The 17,280-nt window shown below is 43.2% G+C and overlaps 1 protein-coding gene across 15 annotated transcripts in view; it reads right to left on the bottom strand.

Annotated features, from left to right (window-relative positions):
* Acsl4 (acyl-CoA synthetase long chain family member 4) overlaps nt 1–16,669 on the bottom strand; it is a 73,278-nt gene extending 56,609 nt beyond the window's left edge. For 5 of the 15 annotated variants that reach the window (XM_042269523.2, XM_042269529.2, XM_042269531.2 and 2 more), the window contains exon 1: nt 16,392–16,528. The gene's annotated coding sequence lies outside the window, so the exon portion shown is untranslated. Of the gene's footprint in view, nt 1–1,146; nt 1,387–7,572; nt 7,607–16,391 lie in introns of those variants that run through there. The other 10 variants (XM_042269526.2, XM_042269527.2, XM_006970295.4 and 7 more) reach the window with 9 other exon arrangements.
* Between the last annotated feature and the right edge of the window lie 611 nt (nt 16,670–17,280).

Here is a 17,280-nt window from a genome sequence, read left to right as displayed (position 1 = left end):
GCCATCATGCCTCCCTCTATCAAGATATGGAAGGCAGTTGTGTAGCTGGGTCTGTGTGAGGGCCCCTGGCAGTGGGTGCATGAGCTGGCTTTCTGGATCCCATGGGACACCTTGCTCACCCTTGAGGCAGGGGCTGGATCCTGCCTCAACTGAATGTACCAGGCTTTGCTGTCCCCTCATGGGGATAACTTACCCTTTTGGAGGAGGAGATGAGAGGTGAGTGGGAGGTGGCTAGGCAGGGGTGGAGGAGGAGGGAGGAGGGGTAAGAGGTGGATCTGTGGTCGGTACGTAAAATGAATAAAAAGATTTTTAATTAACAAGTCTAACACTAATTTTCCACCTTAAATTTGTAGACATTCCTAAACAAAAGAAATATTTCCCATAATTCTGTAATAAAATGTTATAACAGCCAGAAAACATTAAAGTGTTTCTTAACTAGGAATGATATAAAACTAGAGAAATAAATTGTTTTTTCAAGACAGGGTTTCTCTGTGAAACAGTCCTGGCTGTCCTGGAACTCACTCTGTAGACCAGGCTGGCCTCAAACTCACAGAGATCCACCTGGCTCTGCCTGCGGAGTGCTGGGACTAAAGGCGTGCGCCGCCGCCACCACCCGGCGAGAAATGAATTTTTTGCTGGGGGAAATAAAAAAAAAACTATAAAGAGTCGCTGTTTCCAAATGACTTACTTGCCACCTATTAAAAGTCATTGCAGTTCCATTATGAATGTTAAATAACAATACTCTCACCTTTGCCCATTTTTACTGGAGACTGTGCTCATCAAGTTAGACTACACCGTAGAGCTTCCCACCGGTCTAATTAGCTTAAGGAAGCTGCTCTACTTTGTTTTCTGTTGCTGTGATAAACACCAGGACCAAAAGCAACTTGGAGAGGAAAGGGTTGATCTCATCACCCAGGGAAGTCCGGGCAGGGACTCGGGAAACTGAAGCAGAGGCCATGGAGGAGAGCGAGCTGCTTACTAGTTTGCTCCTCATGGCTTGATCAGCCTGCTTTCTTAAACAATCCAGGACCACCTACCAAGGAGCGGCAATGTCCCCCCGTCCCCCGTCCCCCCCCAACCCCCCCCCCCCCCGTGAGCTAGGCCCTCCCTCCCACATCAATCAATCAAAACAATACCCCAACAGACTTGCCAATCAATGGACAGTGAGACTGAGGCACTTTCGTCAGTTGAGGGTCCCTCTTCCCAGAGGACTCCAGCTTGCGTCCGTCCGGGTGACACAACCTGTTCTTCAAATGTCTTCCAAGAAACTGAACTGCAAAGGTCTGGTTCTCACAACTGAAGGTACACTCTAGTACAGACCTTCACTGTAACTTCCTCCTTATCTTTGGTAATGACCCTGTACATCATCCACCTCCTCTTTCCTTCAGGGAGTGTCCGGAGCAATGTGATCTTTCAGTTCAAGACAAGGCACGGTCACAAGCCTCCCCAAGTTCAAGACAGATAGCTGGAAACTTTACCCCACACGAATAAAACAAAGATGTTATAGTCCTTACAGTGAACGTTGTTTTTGAGAAAAGCACAAGCTATCTGAAACTTGTTTGTTAAGAACAAATCTCCCATTTTACTAAAATCTTATCACTGAAGGCCAAGTCATTACAGAGAACTATTTCACACAATCAAAGTACACGGTAGACATGAAGGATGACCCAGGGATAAGGCGGGAGTTGGTCAGCTATCCTGCAAAGGTTAGGTTTTTCTCACAAATACCTTTTATGGAGCCCTTATGTCTATTTCTCGCCCCACTATTATACCCTACAGTGCTGGGGACAAGTACCTTTTTAATCCTGATGTTTTGTACTTCAGGACTGCACAATGGCCCATTACTCAATTCTACCTAGGAAAGTCCCAAAAGAACTGTATACAGACGGCTAAACTGTAAACGTGGTCTTGCTTACAAACAGGATTAGGGCCAGCTGGAGGGCTCAGTGAACAGAGGTACCCATGTGCTGGCCTGACAAGCAGAGTCTGGTCCCCAGAGGCCCCAAGGTTGCAGGAGAGAGCCAATTCTCAAGAATTTGTCTTCAAGCTGGGCGTGGTGGCACACGCCTTTAATCCCAGCACTGGAAGCAGAGGCAGGTGGATCTCTGTGAGTTTGAGGCCAGCCTGGGCTACCAAGTGAGTTCCAAGAAAGGCGCAATGCTACACAGAGAAACCCTGTCTCAAAAAAAAAAAAGAAAGAAAGAAAAAGGAAAAAGGAAAAGAAAAAGAAAGAATTGTCTTCAGACCTCCATGTGCAATGGCACATGCACACAAATAATAAACAGGACATTCCAAGATAACTTCAGGAACACAGAGTCCTTACCTCAAAACATAAATGAACAAATACAGCAATAAAAAAGAAGGAAGGAGATTCATTGCAAAGGTTTTCATTTTGCAGTTGTCTCTTCTAAAACAGCCTGTACTTTAAGGGGATACCACCTGTCAGGAAGTCCCTGTTACCATGGAGGAAAATGTAAGACATTCCTTTCATGCCTGGAGTCGTGGAGAGTACCATGCTTTATCTATACTAATTTTCCCCTTTATACACATCTCTATAATAAAGTTTAATTTAGAAGTTGGGCAAGGAAAGAGATGAGCAGCACTAGGTATTAGTAAAATAATTATAACAAGGTATGGTAGTAAATTTTATATAAAACTCATGAATTATTCATTTCTGGAATTTTCCATTTAATATTTTCCGGCTGATTGTGGCTAACTGAAACTAGAAAGTGAAACTAGAAACTAGAAAGATAAGAGGAATTCTTTGGAAAAGATACTCTCTATAAATAATTTAATATCTAATTGTTTGGGAATCAGGAAAATGAAAAAATTAATGCATATATATAATTTTTTAAACTTAGTTGCATACAAAAATCCTGGCCTTATATACTTGATATAAAAACAAAACCCAAGTAAAAGAGTCTAAAAATGTCTTGGGGTTATTTTGAATTGTAACATCCTTAGGTGATCATTTTGCTTTTTTAAAAAAAGTATAGCATGTATAATTGTGTTTGAATGAAAATGCTAATGCCAACATTTCTATTTGTGGAAATAAACACCACATGGCTTCCCAATTAAGGGTTGCATAACTCACAAAAGGTGCACCTGAGCCTTGCCTTTGTTAGGTTCCAAATCTGGAAACAACTTCCTTCCAAGAAATTCTAACCTATCTTCGCATGATGGTTTGAAGGGGAATGTCTCGCACAGGGTCAGGTATCTGAACACTTGGCCCCCAGTTGGTGGTGCTGTTTGGGGAGGTGACACAGCCCAGCTGGAAGTCTATCCCTCAGCTGGGCTTTGACAGGCACCACTTTCAATTCACTCTCTCTGCTTCATGTTCCAGGCTGAAGATGTTTCAGCTGCCTGTTCCTGCTGCCATGTCTGCCCCCTTGCCGCCATGCCTCCCTGCCATGACGGTCTCCAATCTCTCTAGAACGGTCAGCTCAGAAAAACTTCCCTTAAATTGCTTTAGGTCATGGTATTTTATCACAGCAACAGAAAAGCAGTGAGTACACATTGTAAAAAAAATGTCTGGGCATAGAGAATCCCAACACTCTCTTGTAACTAAAGTTTTCCTGCCTGGCCCACAGTCAGGACAAATCTTTGTCACCCGCCAGTCCCGCAGCCGCTCAGACCCAACCAAGTAAACACAGAGACTTATATTGCTTACAAACTGTATGGCCGTGGCAGGCTTCTTGCTAACTGTTCTTATAGCTTAAATTAATCCATTTCCATAAATCTATACCTTGCCACGTGGCTGGTGGCTTACCGGAGTCTTCACACGCTGCTGGTCATGGCAGCGGCTGGCAGTGTCTCTCCGCCTCAGCCTTCCGCTTCCCAGAATTCTCCCCTATCCTTGTCCCACCTACTTCCTGCCTGGCCACTGGCCAATCAGTGTTTTATTTATTGACCAATCAGAGCAATTTGACATACAGACCATCCCACAGCACTCTCTGAAATCTTTTTGTTCTTGTCTTGGTACCCGATACTCTCTGCATCCCAAATATTCCACCAAATACCTTAAAGCCGTGCTAGACTAAGTTTGCAATTAGCCAACTTTGGAAGTCTCTGGTTCCAACTCTACGAATATCATTATGCTTGGTCTACTTTTCTCGTTTCTGCCCTACTTTTCCTGGCAAGGGTTATGACCACTACTTAGTTCTATCCTTCAGTAAAGCTATGGATTTTCATCTATTCTTCTAACTCACTTCTCAACTCCATGGCTTCAGTGCTCATATAAACACAGCATCTTCCACTTAGATATTATTGTGCCTTCTACCTTCTCTTCTCAAAGCCAGGACTGGCTTTTAGCTCAGTCACCAAGTTCCTGTTTCCTGTCTGAGAGCTCTTTAAGTTTTCCGTTCAACTGAGAAGCAGAAATGCCTAACACATTCTAAGCACAAGTAATGCTCACCAGCCTCTCAGCAGCAACTGTTGTGGACTATCTGTACACTGTGCGAAGGTGTATTGCTGTATTGGTGTAATAAAAAGCTGAATGGTCAATAGCTAGGCAGGAGGTATATGCAGGATTTCCAGGGAGAGAAGAAAGGAAGAGGAGGAACAGGAGACATGGAGAGGAAACAGGAGGTGCAGGATGGAAGAGAGGTAACGAGCCACATGGCACAACATAGATTACTATAAACAGCTTAATTTAAATTATAAGAGCTAGTTAGGAACAAGCCTAAGCTATAGGCCAAGCTTTCATAATAAGAAGTCTCCATGTCATTTGGGAGCCGGCGGCCCAAAGAAAAGACTACAAGTCACAGCTCTGCTCACTTCTCCAGGTTTTCTAAGATGAGTGATCCTGCAGAAGCCTGCTATTACTTTTTCATAGTATGACGATCATGTGACTATATATTAAAGGAAATTAGGAGCAAAATACAAGAAAAGTTATTTCAGTATGCCTCCCCCTGCATTAGCCTCATCCACAACCACCAGAATTCACCAGTAACTTACATCTTTTCTCATTAACCAAGTCAGAAATAGAGAACCTCTATATTAATGCTCCTATAAACTCTGTGACCTTTGCTATACTACTAGTATCCATTTATGAGTGAATACATACCATGTTTGTCCTTCTGAGGCAGCCTGGATGCAGGGGGAGGGGCTTGGACCTGCCTCAGCTGAATGTGCTAGGCTTTGCTGGCTCCCTATGGGAGGCCCTACCCATGGGAGGCCATACCTTTTGGGTGGGGATTGGGCTAGGGGAAAAACTGGGAGGGAGCAGGAAAAAGGATGGGGGGATCTGTAGTTGGTTTGTGAATGAATAAAAAATCTTATGAAAAAAATAAATAAAAAATAAAGTCTGTGACCTTATTAACTGCACCTATGAGTGGAAAATCCTGATATAAAATAAAATTCCAAGAGGCAGACAGATAGCCTTGGAAAATGGGGATGTTTTGATTATCATAACAAAAAAATAGGAGTAGTCTCTCATTAGAAAAGAGAAGGCTCCCAGCAGTGGTGGTGCACGCCTTTAATCCCAGCACTAGGGAGGCAGAGCCAGGCAGATCTCTGTGAGTTCAAGGCCAGCCTGGTCTACAGAGCGAGATCCAGGACAGGCACCAAAACAATACAGAGAAGCCCTGTCTCGGAAAAACTATGAAAAAGGAGTAGCTATGCAGAGTTTCCATATGAAAACACCCGTCCACGTGTAGTCTTTTTAAATAATAAAATGTCCTACTGAATTTGTGGAAAATGACTAAAGAAACAAAAAGTCATGAAAAACTATATAGTTTACCTAGGTTTGGTGGCGTCCTCCTGTAATCCCGGCATTTGAGAGGCCAGGGCAGGGGGCCTGCCATGAGTTTGAGGCCAGACTGGAGTACACAGTGAGGTAGTTCTTGGGCTGTATAGTGAGACCCTGGCTCAAAAACAGCAACAATAACAGCAGATTTGTGCTTCCAGGTCCCACATCATCAACTCAGGAGATTATAATGGGTATTGTCTGTTTAATTAATGCTTCACGAGAAAGCAAGGTACAGACACGCATGCTCAAATCAATCAAAGGTGGTCCTCTAACATGTTTCTCGCAATTGTCAATTTTACATACTACAGAGACAAAGATTCATGTTACTACAGATAGCTAGATTTCCTTTACTTTTCTAAGCTGCAAAATGAAGTCCTTTACCACACACCAACTACCCAAAATAAGCAAAATAAGCACACAGGTTCAATTTGAATACGTTTCACTGGAGTCCAAGTTCACACACACACAAAGTTAATGACATTCTCCACATACTGCACTTATTCCCCATCACTTTAGCAATAATTTTGTGCTTGTGTGGAATCTATGTATATGTGTGTGCATGGCCTATGTGCATGTATATGCAGGAGCAAGCCCGTGTCTATGGAGAAGCCAGGAGACATCAGGTGTCTTTTTTTTTTTTTTTTTGGTTTTTTCGAGACAGGGTTTCTCTGTGTAGCTTTGCGCCTTTCCTGGAACTCACTTGGTAGCCCAGGGTGGCCTCGATCTCACAGAGATCCGCCTGGCTCTGCCTCCCGAGTGCTGGGATTAAAGGCGTGCGCCACCACCGCCCGGCTAAAGGGTTGTTTTTTTTTTTTTTTTTTTGTTTTTTCTGTTTTTTTGAGACAGGGTTTCTCTGTGTAGCGTTGTGCCTTTCCTGGAACTCACTTTGTAGACCAGGCTGGCCTCAAACTCACAGAGATCCACCTGCCTCTGCCTCCCGAGTGCTGGGATTAAAGGCGTGTGCTACCACCGCCCGGCTCAGGTGTCTTATTCTACTCCTCTGCATCTTACTTCCTTGAGACAGGGTCTGTCACAGAACCTGGAACTAGGCTTGTGACCAGGAAGCCAGTGAGCCTCCTGGTGCCATCTCCACCCTTACTCCACTCCCTAAGACTGGGGTTACAGGGAGTCATTCATTCAACCATGCCCAGCTTTTTTACAGGGGGATTTGAACTCAGTCCTCACATTTGTACGGCATGCACTCTTAGCCCCTGACCTGTAACTACAATTTTAATACAGGTTACGTCTGTATAGACATTACCATCACAACAGAATGTACACGTACACACACACACACACACACACACACACACACACACACACACACACACACACACGATGGTGGTCCTATAGGACTATAATGAAGTTCACCAATTCCTATCGCCTAGTAAGGTTGTAGAAAAACCAACCCATTAGTCACATTTGTGATGTTGTTGGTGTTAGCAAACCCACTGTGCCCAGTCATATTTGAACCGCAGAATGCAAATGGGTTCACTACATATACAATGGGCTCTACCACCTCGCTTTGTGTAAATACAACCTATGGTGTTCACACAGTGATGAAAGCAGCCAATGCGTTTCTCAGAATAGAGTCCCATCATAAAGTGACACACATCTGCGACTTGGTCATCCTTTAATCCCAAACCATTTGAACTGGCTTGACACTGAGAACATAAAACTTCGTTGGTTGTTTACTTTCGGTGACTGTAACTTTCCCCCCATGATTACAGTTTGTCAAGGAAACCAGCTATTTTGATGAATATACTATATTTACACAGCACTATGTGGGTTTTTTTCCCTCACAAGGTGTCTTTTTCACTTACATAGTCACCAATCCTCAAAGATGCCTCCAGTACACTGTGAAAAAAGGAAAGTTACAAATCAGTATGTAGAGCAAAAACTCATTTTGTAGACAGTATAGATGTGTTTGTATCTATGAATACTAAGTATCTGTATGCCTGCAAACATGTATGTGCAAGCATCTACATCAGAAAGTTAATGGATCTGAACATGGCATTATATACTTATATTCATATTTTCAAAGTAGAAATAAGATTCTCCATGGGAGAAAAAGTTACGTTTTCTAGAACACCTGAATGCTCGCTCAGTACAAGGCATTAATTACATTTGCTATATAATACTCCTAAGTATCCTCCAGTGGGCAAATGTTTCTGATTAACTTGTACAACTACCAATAAAGCAGCAATTAAAATGTTAAATACACTATAGATTTATATAAGTTTCCTCTAAGACCACTCCCTTTTCCTCTTGGGATAAGTCCTCTGCAGTGTGTTATCAATCATTCCTTTTTTATTATCTACACACATGATAAGGTTAGTTTACCTTTAGATAAGTGGAATCATGGTGTATAACGTTCTGTGATTCCTTTATCGTACTCTAGAACTCCTGTGTCAGTTCATCTAAGTCTCTCTGATGGGAACTTCTCCTTTTCTCTTTGTTCTAGGATACTATATACCACAGCAAAATATTTATACAAATTCTCTTTTGGCTTCCTGAGACACTATGTAGCCATGACTGGCCTAGAGCTCACTATGTAGTTGACCTCCAACTCAATTCACAGTGATCTGCCTGCCTTCGCCTCTAAATGCTGGCATTAAAGGCATGTGCCAGGACACCTGGCAAAATGTGTATGTGTTCTTAAATGAGAAAATTCAGATAGTCTCTCTCTCTCTCTCTCTCTCTCTCTCTCTCTCTCTCTCTCTCTCGGTTTTTCTTTCCTTTTCTTTTTTGTTGTTGTTTTCAAGACAGGGTTTCCAGGGTTTCTCCGTGTAGTTTTTTTTTTTTTTTTTTTGGAGCCTGTCCTGGATCTCACACTGTAGACCAGGCTGGCCTCAAACTCACAGAGATCCGCCTGGCTCTGCCTCCTGAGTGCTGGGATTAAAGGCGTGCGCCACCGCCCCGATGACTTTTCTTTTAAACTGAATTCTTGGGATAAAATGTCAAGGAACTGAAGAAACTTGCAAAGCAATGAGCTTGCAGACAATATTCAAACTTCTGTATTTACAGAAATTTTATACTGTCTTTACCTAATTACAGTTATTATTTTTAGCAATTTTCACTCATCAACTCTTCCTAAAACAACTCAGTGTGATTCATAATAATGAGCCTAATGTGATTATCACCCGCTGCAACCATTATCCATATGTTGAACTGTTTTCTTCAGCGTCCACTGCCCACTGCCATCCACCTGCCATATGATGTGAAGGGAATCCCACACACTGTATCATTTCACTGGTTTCAGGAAGAATGCCAATTCCGCCCACTCACATTTCATCAATTTATAAAATATTAAATCATATATTTTAAAAACACTACATGAAGATGTAACTCAGTGGTGAAACACTTGCCTAGCACGTAGAAGGCTGTGGGTTCCATCCCCAGGAAAACACAAACAGACACACTAATATGTACAACCAACTACACAGGCTGAGTATTAAAGCCTATACGCCCAGCTGGTAGGCATACAGGCACACCGAACTAACAGCAACTGCTCAGTTTACCGTGTCTTTTACCACAAAAATGACGATCATCAATAGTGAATCAGGTGAATAGAAGTCAATTCAAGTTTCTACAGCACATTCAGAAGCCATCCCCCCCCCCAAATCTGCCACTTGCCTTTTTGACTTTGTTAAAATATGCGTTTATATTTTTAAAATATATTTACTATATACTTGTGCATATGACAGGATCCACTTCCTTCCAAATGTACAGCCAAGCGTCCTAACTTCATTTCCATTTTCAGCATGACGCTTAGGACATTTAAAAGAACCAAAGTGTCAAGTTAACAAAAGAAGGAAGTTGTGCAAACAAAATAATAAAGAACAGTGGAAGTTCAACTTGGTAGCCTCATACTATGTACTTAAAGGTTACAAAACAGTTTCTGGTGCAAAACTGTAGCCATGCCTAGCTCACTCATTAGTGGTCTGGCTTGGACTAACCCAACTGCATAGGTCTCTATTAAGACTCGTAATTACCATACAGTAAACTGACATTCACTCTGAAGCAGCCCACACCTCAACAACAAAAGTCAACTTCTCTAAGTTTTCTAACTAGGCCTTAATTCTACTGTCAGGCTTTGAATGCAATCTTCAAAGAAAAGCTAAGGCTATATAAAAATGTCCTTGATAAAATAGAAGAAACTGGTCCTAGTTAAAGTTGCGTTATCTGGGAGTTCATCAAAATTTTTCTCTAATGGTCCACAGAGTAAACAGACCCAGGAGGCCACAGGGTCCCTGTGAATACTGCCAGACAATACATAAATGAAGCCATATGGCTGTGTTCCAACTGAAGTTTATTTACAGAAACAGGTGGTGTACAAGATTTGGCCACAGGGACTGTTTTTCTGTCCCTGACTTACACCAGTTCGCTCTTTTTTCTAGTATGAATTTGATAACCTAACTGCATACTAACTGGGGCAGATATGGCAGCCACAAAGAGACAACTGATTGCTGCAGTACCACCATAAAAACGAATATTCATAAAATGAATCACTACTCTAGCAAGTTCTTACCATAATACAGGCACACACCATTTTCAAAATATGATAGTATAAGCATCACTAATAACTAATAGTCACTGTGAAATCAGTTAAGGGTTGGAGATGTTAGCTCAGGGGTAAAGCAATGTCCTGGCCTCTATCCTTACACCACACAGAATAAACCGTTAAAACAAATGACAAGTAGTGACTATAAAAGAAAAATACACAGTGAAGACAAATTTAAGAATTAGAGTAAACAGAAAAGGCAAACGAAGAATATAATTGAGATTCATAACTTCACTACTCAAAATGCAGGAATAAACTCTCAAACTCTGTTTAAGTAAAAGTAAAGTTTCGGTTTTGGTTTTTTCAAGACAGGGTTTCTCTGTGTAGCTTTGCACCTTTCCTGGGACTCACTTGGTAGCCCAGGCTGGCCTCGAACTCACAGAGATCCGCCTGGCTCTGCCTCCCGAGTGCTGGGATTAAAGGCATGGCCACCACCATCCAGCAAGTTTTGTTCTTTAGATAATTTTTTAAAAAAACTTTGCTGAACAACTATAGTTTTGCCAACATATTTCTAATTTAAAAAGTGGAACCCAAAATCTCCTTGGCACTTTGTGTATCAGTTTAATTCCATGTTGCGTTTGACGAGTATTTTAAAGGCCCTAAAGGATAGCAGCCATTTTAGTAAGGTAAGAACATGTATAACCAGATCTCACAGCCACTTGCCACGGAACATATGTGAGCTCTGGATCTATTAAAACAGTAAATGCACTGCTTGCAGGAAAAGATTAATGGGATGTAAGGCTGACAACAAAGGCATAAAATTGAATAATGTAAGTATCTAAGACCCCTTGAGATCAGAAGCACAGGCCGTGTGTTCAAAAAAAAATTTTTCTGCAACTAATGTATTTACTGTCTCAGCAGTCCAAATTCAAGTTCTGCAGAACTTTTCAAGCCATATACCAACAAAAGATCAGTATTTAAAATATACAAAGAACTTTTTTACTACTCAACAATCTCAAATAACCCAACACAAAAATAGACCTAGCAGTGCCTTGGTAGGTTGTCCATCCACCAGTGAATGGCACCATACCCATGCATCCATGGCACTTGGTGATTAAAAAAAAGGGGGTGGGGCAGGCGGTGGTGGCGCACGCCTTTAATCCCAGCACTCGGGAGGCAGAGCCAGGCGGATCGCTGTGAGTTCGAGGCCAGCCTGGGCTACCAAGTGAGCTCCAGGAAAGGCGCAAAACTACACAGAGAAACCCTGTCTCAAAAAAAAAAAACAAAAAACAAACAAACAAAAAAAAAAGGTCTTGTTATGCCGGGCGTTGGTGGCGCACGCCTTTAATCCCAGCACTCGGGAGGCAGAGCCAGGCGGATCTCTGTGAGTTCGAGGCCAGCCTGGGCTACCAAGTGAGCTCCAGGAAAGGCGCAAAGCTACACAGAGAAACCCTGTCTCGAAAAACCAAAAAAAAAAAAAAAAAAAAAAAACAAGACCAACTAGTAGCAAATGCAAAACATGAGCCATCAGGGTATTATAAATTAAAACTATTAACAATCACACCAGGCAGTGGTGGTGCACGCCTTTAATCCCAGCACTGGGGAGGCAGATCCAGACAGATCTCTGTGAGTTCAAGGCCAGCCTGATCTACATAGTGAGATCCAGGACAGGCACCAAAGCTACAGAGAAATCCTGTCTCGAAAAACAAAAAACCAAAAAAAAAAAAAAAAGAGAGAGAGAGAGAGAGACAGAGAGAGACCCCTACATAGTGAATGATAGCTAAAGGGAAATTAGAATAACACTGCATAGACTAGCTAAGTGGAGGGAAAAGTAGCAACAATGCAAAAAAGCTGACAAAGTCATGAAACAGTCATTCACTACTAATGGGAAACAACTACTCTGAAATCTAAACGTGCAACTACTATACAACCTGGCAATTGTATTCTTAGACAATTATCCCGGAAGTGAAAATTTACGCTCATACACAGAAACAGAGGTTCATTGATAGATGAACGGTTAAACATACATCTATGACAAGCCATACTACTCAATACTGCAAACAAACAGATTATTGATTAAGAGTATATTCACTCTACAAATCTCATGGATCTCCAAGGAATTCTGCTAGTGGTAGGAGGCAGTCTAAAACGGTTACAGTCTGTGCTCCCATTTATTTAGCATTCTTGAAAGGACAAGAAGGGACATGGGAAATCGATGACTGAGAGCGAGATGATTGTGAGTAGAAATCCTTGTGGGCAAGAATTGAATTCGACTTGCCTGGCGTGGTCACAGAAAGCTACACGTGGCAACACTGTGCAGAACTAAACAGACAAACTGCACGCTAAAAGTGGCTGAGCAGTGAAGAATGCTTGCTGTTCTTGCAGAGAAAGAGTTCAGTTCCCTGCACCTATATCAGGCAGCTCATAATTCCAATGCACCCAGGCCCTCTTCTGGCTTAGGTGGGCATCTGCACACATGTGGCATGCACACATACATATAAATCAAAACAGGAAAATAAAATTTTAAAAAGAAAAAAACTGGTGGAATATGAATATGATGGACAGATTGCATCTATTCAACTGCTTAGCTGTACTGTTATATAATAATTACTTGTGGCCGGGCGTTGGTGGCGCACGCCTTTAATCCCAGCACTCGGGAGGCAGAGGCAGGCGGATCTTTGTGAGTTCGAGGCCAGCCTGGGCTACCAAGTGAGTTCCAGGAAAGGCGCAAAGCTACACAGAGAAACCCTGTCTCGAAAAACCAAAAAAAAAAAAACAAAAAAAAAAAAAATAATTACTTGTGATACTAACATTGGGTGAAATCAGATATAGGGTATTATTTCTTCTAACTGTATGACAACCTACAACACCAGAATTCATAATCAAAGGAGAAAAAAGTTCAAATGTATAATATCAGCAAGGAGGAGGAGTGGAAAAACAAAGCTTATGTGTTTCCTAAGGAAAGTCAAGGAAGTGAGAACATGTAATGCCACAAGGAACCACCTGGAGAGCCTGGGTGTGGTGGCACACGCCTTTAATTCCAGCACTTGAGAGGCAGAAGCAGGGGGATCTTTGTGAGTTCAAGGCCAGCCTTGTCTACAGAGCTAGTTCCAGGACAGCCAGGGCTGTTACAGAGAAATCCTGTTTTGGAAAACAAAAACTAAAGAACCAACAGTCCTCAATATGACACAATTATCTCCTCCTCCCCTATTGAGGCTTAACCTTGAGGCAATTTTGTTCATCCCAACTTGGATATTACTATCTTTTTTTTTTTTTTTTTTTGGTTTTTCGAGACAAGGTTTCTCTGTAGCTTTGGAGCCTATCCTGGACTAGCTCTGTAGACCAGGCTGGCCCCGAACTCACAAAGATCCACCTGCCTCTGCCTCTCGAGTGCTGGCATTACAGGCGTGTGCCACCACCGCCCAGCAGATATTACTATCTTTAATAAAAATGAACTACATGTCTATGTCTCACTAAAACCACACCACCCTCTCAGACTACAATTTCATAGGTGTTCTCTTAACCATCATATCCTGAAGGTCTACCACAAAATACATGAGCCACTAAGAACAAGAGAGTGGAATTAATTTATAAATAGAATGAGTGAGATGTCTGCATATGCTTTTTAAATGTTTTTTTTAATGTATTTTTGTTGTTGTTGCTTGAGACAGGGTCTCACTATGTAGTCCTGGCTGTTCTGGAACTTTCTATGTAGACAAGGCTGGCCTCACAGAGATCTGCTTTGCCTCTGCTTCCCAAGTGCTGGGACTGTGTGCCACAACTCCCAGCTGAATATTTTTATTTTTATTTATTTATTTATTTATTTTTTTGGTTTCTCGAGACAGGGTTTCTCTGTAGAATATTTTTATTTAATGTATATAGATGTTTTGTCTATATGTTTGTGTACCACATGCATGCCTGGTGCTCACAGAGGCCAGAAGAGGGTGCTGGATCCCTTGAGACTGGAGTTACAGGCAGCTGTGAGCAACCATGTGGGTGCTGGGAACTGAACCCAGGTCCTCTGAAAGAGCAGCCATTGGTCTTAACCACTGAGCCATCATTCCAGCCCCTCTGTATATGCTTTTAAAGTTACTAGCCAATTACAATTGTACATCCTCCTCCAAGTGTCTAATGGCCATGGATGTCTAAAACTCAGTGTGGTACCCATACTTTTCATCTGCCTGTGGAAGTTAATCTAACATTTGTGAAACTGCTTCGGAAATTATGAACTACTACATGCAGTAGCTCATTAAGTCAGGATGAATTAAGAACTAAGCATAACTTGCTATGCAGACCTTTGAGAAAATGTTTTAAACTGATGTAACAAGATTCAGCCACAGCCTTAATGTGAACTACATTAAAATACATATAGATTCATAAAAATCTCATTATTTTCATAATATAAAATCCAACACGAGGGATTTATGAATCATCTTGGAAACCATAGATTCATTTCAATTTATATATGTGAAAACTAAGAAAAGTGCCTTGTTCAGGGTTGATATAGCTAGGTACAGCTGAGGCTAAAATCTGAAACTCTCCAGAGTCTGGATTCAGGTCTCTTGGCAACTAATTGGACAAGATTCTTTGTTCTTTCTCCACCCATCACATCCCTATGAAACTGGGTAACAAAAATTCTATATTTGATCTAGTTTTAAGAATATTTATTTTAAAGAAGCTACAAAGCTAAAATCACTCAAACTTTTAAATCAGCACATTAAACCCTTCTGGGATTTTTTTTTTTTATGTCAAGGTCCTTTATCTCAATTTGCAAGTATACCAGCCAATATAATGCTGGTTCCTCCATGGAAGTGGCAGAGAAGGGCCATTTGAACAGGAGTCTAGCTTGTTTTCCACTTTTGCAGATTCAGCTGAAAAGATGAGCTAGTTTGCAATTTAAGGGAGGCCTTACATTTAAATGTTTGCTTGATATGCTCAGTAGCAGCACTATAATTGATATCCACTTGCTGATTTATATATCGAGAACATGTGGAATCCTGGCTTGTTGGAAGTAAAAAAAGAAAAACTAAAGTTAAAGTAAGTGCAGGAAACTGCTTTCTTAGGTTGAATGTCCATAGCAATGCGTTAATACGCATGAATTTAGAGGTCCAAGAAACAAAATACGAGAAGGAACCTCGGTTATGCTTGAATCCAACTGCATGACAGCTGGACATATTTTCACAGAAGAGGAAACTGAGTGGTTGATTAAACCATTAACCAGTAAAGCAAAGGGCTTACTTCTTCAGCGAGGTTCATTTCCCCTTATTCCGACTCTTAACGTCGTTTCTCTAAGTGAAGATTGACTTTTTTTAGGATGAAAAGTACAAAGGAGCAAATTAATTTCAAGAGAATTAAAAATAAATGTCTTCGAAGGAGATGCTGGAGTAAAACGGAGAAATGACGTCTGATTTCAAATATGTAACCAGTTAGGCAATGAATCACATTCTCCTAGGTTTTTCTGTCTATAGACATCAGCCACAGTTCTTTTCGGTACTCGAATGAGAGGAAGAGGAAGTGAATAAACCTTATATTAAATATACCTACTGAACGCAGGGATGAAGACGGGAAGAACACACCATGCACGTTTCAGCTAGGATCCAGCTGTTTGCTAACATACCTAAAGGTATGGATGCTGAGAGGATATCTATCGAAACCCAAGGTACCCCCCTCAAATGCGAGAGGGCAGATGTTTCTAGAGCCAGAGAGACATCCCCCCCGCGCGCGCCCGGACCCTGTAACAGAGTGACTGGGAGGGGACAAAATGGAGCGGAGGTCTAGGGGCGCCCTAAAGGTCGTTTGGAGGTCTAGCAGGCACTTTGTGTGCTCTTATCAAGTGAGTCATGGCAAAGCCCTGTACCCCCGGGAGGAAGAGTTCTCATGGCCCTCGGGTACAGGGAGCTGCAGGGAAGAACCAGGCGGGTTTCTGGAGGATCCCGGAGCGCATCCAAAGAGATAGCTACAGCGGTTATCTCCCCAGAAGCCCAGGTGCTCCAGGAGCCAGCGGCCGCTGCCGAGAAGCCGAGCGCCCCCCTGACCTCCAGCCGGCTCAGGTGAACAACGCGGAACCCGCCAGGGATAGGGGGGCCCTCCGGGGCACCGACCCAGCGGCCGCAGCCTCCCCAGCCTAGGATCACTCACCAAAGGTTGCTGCCTCGTCCACCACGTCTCCGCCGCTCGGTCCGGCCTTAAGGGGAAGGAAGCTCACGGAGAGGAGCCCGCGTGCCCGCTAGCTCCGGAGCTGCCGTGCAAGGAGGGGCGCGCCGCGGAGGGCAGTGGAAAAAAAAAAAGCCGCAGCGGCGCGCGCGCAACCCGGACGGCCAGCGGAGGCGGGGCGCAGCGCGAGCCCGGAAAAGACGCGCCCGGAGGGGCGGGCGGAGCGGGGGCGCGCGGTGGTGTGGCTGAGCCCGCCGAATCGCAGGCGGCCGCCGGCTCGGCCCACCCACGCGCCCGCCTCCGTTCGCGAAGGACGTCACCGGCAAAGAGGAGGAGCCCGGTGGTGCTCGCGGCTGCTGCAAAGGAGGGCTGCTACCAAGGGGTCGCGATTTGCTAAAGGCTCCCTAGAGCCCATTGCCACAATGCTGGTCCCGCAGTGCTGGGCTGGGCTGCCCGCGAGGGCTTGGCGGCCCGACGGCGGAGAGCTGCAGAACTGGCACACGCCCTAGCGGGCTTCCCAGGACTCCACCCAGGATGAAAGTTCCCCCGAGGTCATCTTCCAGCTGCCCTAGTAGATACCTATCTTTTGATTGCCTCGTGCTTCGTATAGGAGAGATCTTAACCCAGTTTGCTGGCTTCGAGCTCCTGTAAGCCTGAGCCAAAGCTACCCATCCTTTTATCTTACCTTGAGCTGTGTTAAGATTCTTGCTCCCTCGGGCTCATGAAATGTCTCTTGAAGGCAGGCTTTTGCACGTCAGGCAGTCAAGGCAAAAGAGCCCACAACTGATAAGAAAAAGTCAAGGCAGTGCTGTGAGATCATATTGCTTCTAAGCCTGTTCTTGATAATGCCTTTTTTCTCTCCAAAGAGTTGAGA

The sequence above is a fragment of the Peromyscus maniculatus genome, chromosome X, assembly GCF_049852395.1.
Source record: "Peromyscus maniculatus bairdii isolate BWxNUB_F1_BW_parent chromosome X, HU_Pman_BW_mat_3.1, whole genome shotgun sequence".
In the NCBI taxonomy this organism is placed as follows: Eukaryota; Metazoa; Chordata; class Mammalia; order Rodentia; family Cricetidae; genus Peromyscus; species Peromyscus maniculatus.
This window is presented reverse-complemented; position numbering and strand designations above follow the sequence as displayed.